Here is a 5,379-nt window from a genome sequence, read left to right on the forward strand (position 1 = left end):
TTAGCAACACGGAGACTACAACTACTGGAACGTAGATTAACAAAGGACCCAGATCTGAAGGACAAGTATGTTAAGGCAATGAAGTCAACCATTGATAAAGGATATGCAGAAGAAGTTCCAGCCTTGTCGCTCAACCACAATGATGACAAAGTTTGGTATCTCCCACATCATCCAGTAACTCATCCTCGCAAGCCTGGAAAGGTACGAGTCGTCTTTGACTGTGCAGCAAAATATGATGGAATATCTCTCAATGACGTCATCCACCAGGGCCCAGATCTAACAAACAAATTAATAAATGTGCTGATCCGCTTCCGACAAGGTCCTGTTGCCATAATGGCGGACATCGAGGGCATGTTCAATCAGAGATATGTAACTCCAGAACACAGAGATGTGCTACGGTTCCTGTGGTGGAAGGACCACGATTCTAATAATGAGGTAGTTACTTACCGGATGACATCCCACCTCTTTGGCGGAGTGTGGTCTCCAAGCGCAGCAAGCTTTGCATTGAGGAGGTGTGCATCAGATCATGCACATCTATATGATGCAGATACTATCTCCACTGTAGAAAGAAACTTCTACGTGGATGATTGCCTGAAATCCTCAGACACACCCCAACAAGCCATCCGTCTAGCAGCACAGCTTATCGACCTACTCATGCAAGGAGGGTTTTGCTTGACTAAATGGACAAGCAATTCAACTGAGGTTCTACAGTCTATCCCAGAGGAGGAACATGCTAATCAAGTACCATTGTTGGACCTAGATGGAGATCCATCTTTGGAAAGAGCTCTGGGGTTGTTCTGGGACATAACAAATTACTGTATCACCTTCATCATCAAGGTCAAGAACAAACCCAACACTAAAAGAGGCATGCTAAGTACAATAAGCTCAGTTTACGACCCCCTGGGATTAGTTGGCCCATTTATTTTAAGGGGAAAGGCACTGTTTCAGGCACTATGTCGTTTGAAGCTAGGTTGGGATGAAACCATCCCAAGTGACATTGCTGAGCAATGGGGCCGATGGTTAAATTACCTACCAAAACTCTGCAGACTACAGGTGCCTCGGTGTCTCAGACCTGAAGGTTTTACTGCAGATTCAGTCACCATGCAACTTCATCACTTCAGTGATGCTTCTGAATTGGGTTATGGTGCTGTTAGCTATCTTAGGGTTGTAAGCAACAATAACATGTACTGTAATATTGTTCTCTCTAGGAATAGGCTAGCTCCTGTCAAACCAAGCACTATTCCAAGACTAGAACTGGCAGCAGCTGTAGTAGCGGTACAGCTTGATCAGAAGATCCGTGAAAGCTTTGAGCTACCCCTCCTGGATTCTGTCTTCTGGACAGACAGCACTATTGTTCTGCATTACATAAGAAACGAAGAGAAAAGGTACCAAACCTTTGTTGCCAATAGAGTTTCACAGATCCGAGAAGTCTCACACGCCTCACAATGGAAACATGTCTGCACAGAACTAAACCCTGCGGATGATGTTTCAAGAGGACTGTCTGCTGAAGAACTCACAAACAGTGAGCGATGGCTCAAAGGCCCTGCCTTCCTGTGGCAGGAAGAAGAGTTATGGCCTTGCCAGCCTGAACTAGGAAGCTTACCTCCTGAAGCAGAGGTAAAGAAGTCAAGTCAGACATACGCAATGTCTTCTAAGCTCACCATTCAATCAGCAATCAACTGTTTCATTCAGAGGTATTCCTCCTGGCACAAACTCAAGCGAGCTATTGTGTTGATTCTGCGATCTAAGAATATCCTTCTGAAGAAGTCTGAACTCAGACTATATGCTCCAATAACACTAACCGAAATGAAACTGGCAGAGATTGCTATCATTGACTACGTTCAACGCACTCACTTGACTTGCCCAATGAAAGGAGAAGTCATCAGGAAGTTAACTCCAGTACGACTCAGTGATGGATTACTCCGCGTTGGAGGAAGGCTCACCAATGCTCCAATAGCCGAAGCTGCCAAACACCCAGCAATTTTGCCTCGAAACCACCAGATTAGCAAACTTATCATATAGGATTTTCACAAACTCACAGGTTATTCTGGAGTTGAAAGGGTGCTTGCTGAGATTAGACAATTCTTTTGGATTGTCAGAGGCCGCATAGCAGTGAAGCAAGTCCTAGCACAGTGTGTACCTTGCAAAAGACAAAAGGCTCCACTCAGTACTCAGTGCATGGCTGACTTGCCCATTGATCGTGTGACTCCATGTAAGCCGCCTTTCACTCACGTCGGAATTGATTATTTTGGGCCCATTACCATCAAAAGAGGACGGAGTGAGGTGAAGAGATATGGCTGTCTATTCACTTGCCTAACTACCAGGGCCATCCACTTGGAGGTGGCGCACAGCTTGGACACAGAATCATTCATAAATGCTCTTCAACGATTTATGGCTCATCGTGGGACGCCTCAACTGATACGCTCAGACAACGGGATGAACTTTGTTGGTGCCCGTCACGAATTACGGAAGGCTCTGGAAGGATGGAACCAGCAGAGGATTGAGGATCATCTACTCCAGCGAGAAACGCAGTGGAAGTTTAATCCTCCTGCCGCCTCTCCGGGTGTATGGGAGAGACAGATTCGTTCTGTGCGCTCAATTCTCATGAGCGTTGCAGGACAACAGACTTTGGATGATGAAGGATTAATGACACTTTTCTGTATCATTGAAAACATCATCAATGGGAGACCACTAACAAAGTTGTCAGATGACCCTAGGGATGGTCAACCTTTGTCTCCCAATGACTTGCTACTGCTGAGATCAGAGTGCACTCTGCCTCCTGGTCACTTTGTAAAACAGGACCTGTACCGTCGACGTTGGCGCCAAGTCCAGTATTTAGCAGACATTTTCTGGACTCGGTGGGTGAAGGAGTACCTACCCAACCTGCAGCAGAGGCAGAAGTGGAATCACCGTTCCAGAAATTATCAGGTCGGAGATCTTGTACTGATCCTGCATGAATGCACGCCTCACAGTCAGTGGCCTCTTGGTTTGGTCACTGATGTCAACATCGGAGCTGATGGTCTGGTGCGATCAGTGCAAGTAAAGACTCATAGAGGCACATACACCCATCCTATACACAAACTGTGTTTGCTAGAAGGAAATATGGATGAGTAGATTTACTTATTTTTCAGCTTGTGTGGGTTTTTCTATACGTTACAGATGACTTTCACTCAATCTTATCACGATTACTGTAAACTGGTAGTCACCACTTTAAGTTCAATTGACGAAAAGGTAGAGATTTCATTTGAAACGGTTTTTTGTTTTTCATGACAAGGTTCGAATTAAACAGTTATCTAAGGTTGTTACGTTCACCAATTTTTCCTGAGATGAACATTTGTAGAGTTCATCGGGGCCGGGATGTTGGATTCACTCCTCCCATTCCACCAGGGGGCTCTATAGTTGCTTTGTATTGGTACATGGATTAATGTGTAGAAGAAGGAAACGAACGGCGGACCAGTTGTGTACTTAGGTTGCCTAGCAACCACACTAACAAGCCGAACCTTCCATAAATTTACATCTTACCAATCTTATCAATGTTCATGAGTGTTGCCCAATTGTGGTGAGTTATATATTAATGCTGAAAGGCTATGTTTAAGTTTGTGTCCTTTGAATATTGCAATATTAAGTATTGACGTTTTGTTTTTCTTTTTTTTGTTACGTTATTTACAGTTTAACCGGCATGTCCGCGTAAAACACTCGGCAATAAAAGAACAGTTACAACATCAACGGCTACCTTATGTTCTTCGCAACAGAGATAGTTCCTGACTTGATAATTATTTGTTTACATGACAAATAACAGAAACTCCATTAACTGTTTAGCACAATAACAAAAATGACTAATAGAATAATATTTAAAACCAAGTGTATTATTTTTGAAACTAAACAAAAAATGTTGATTTCACCATTTTTATGCTTTTGGATGACACTAGAACTGCTCTATCTTGAAGTTTCACAAAACAGACAAAGGTTTCACAAATCCCACACTATATTTTATGCTATTAGTTAAAATTGATCTAGTCCAGGTTTGAAGAGTCTAGGTGTTTCTTTAGGCAGAGTAAATTAAAGATGCTGACGGTAGTGAAAAATTAGGTGGAATCGCCCTTTAGCCATTTCTCGAATTGGAAGCTACAATTGGAAACCAACTTCAGCTTCGTCCAAGCAGTAAGGCCTGACATACATGACAAATCTATGGTAGCATAAAATGAAACGATCCCAAACACATAATTTAATGAAAGCCTCTCATAAATGATGGTGGTGTCGGCTGAAGGAGTTTGCCCTGCAATCGGTGAATCACCAGATCAATCCTTGGGCTACCTTTGAGATTTCAGTTTGATATAGAACAGTCATTATGAATTACATTGACTATTAAGAAACCAAAATATCACACCAGCATTACATTCTTTGTAAAACTTACTTTTGCAGTCTGGTTTATGGTTTTACATCATAGATGTTTACATCAACAACATTTTAAATTTTGGCCGATTAATACCGTTTCCTTTAGGGTAATTAACTGGTCAACAATATTTTTCTATTAATTTTACAATTACTTAGATTTTTACAATAGATTTCTGTGTTTTCTACATTTCATGATTGTCAAAATCACTTGAAATATATGCTTATTGGGTTAATGTAAATATTGAAGCAACATTTAGAAAGATCAGCCCAGACTTTACAACTTGGGCTCAGATAGGTCTTCCAACTGGACAACAACCCTCAGCTTACAGCCAAAATGGTTACAAAGTAGCTAAAGGAGAACAGAGTTAGTGTTTTAGTGTGGCCATCACAAAGCCCTGATTTCATTCCTATGGAGAAATTGTGGGAAGATATGAAAATGTGTGTGCAAGTGAGGCGTCCTACAAAATGGATTCAGTCCCACCAACTCTGTGATCAGGAGGAATGGGCCAGAAGTCCAGCAAAACATTGTGTGAAAACTTGTGGAAGGAAACTCCAAAGGCTCGACACAAATCATGTAGTTTAGGAAATGGAAATAATTTTGGTAATTCTAAGGTAAAACGTGATAAGTTTGGTTTGTAACTTTAGACAGGGAGGAGAAAAGATAATTTAAAATATAAAACCATTTCCATTGCATTATTGTGTTTTCATTATTTTTTATTAAACTGACAGGTATATACAGAATACTTTGTGTTATAAATACAATTTAAAGGAAAATAAAAACTGCACAATCATGCAGGACGTTGCTCATACATCTTATTTTTGGTAAATCCTACAATATTTATTGAGGAGAAATCTTCACCAAACTAAATAATCCCTAAAGAAATACCTTCATGATAAAGATAATAAATTAATTCAATGACATAGAATAATTAGTTTTGCATAAATAAATAAATAAAATAACATTTACAAGTTTAAAGTTTTGAA

Source organism: Poecilia reticulata, chromosome 18, assembly GCF_904066995.2.
Source record: "Poecilia reticulata chromosome 18, P_reticulata-male-v2, whole genome shotgun sequence".
NCBI classification, from domain to species: Eukaryota; Metazoa; Chordata; class Actinopteri; order Cyprinodontiformes; family Poeciliidae; genus Poecilia; species Poecilia reticulata.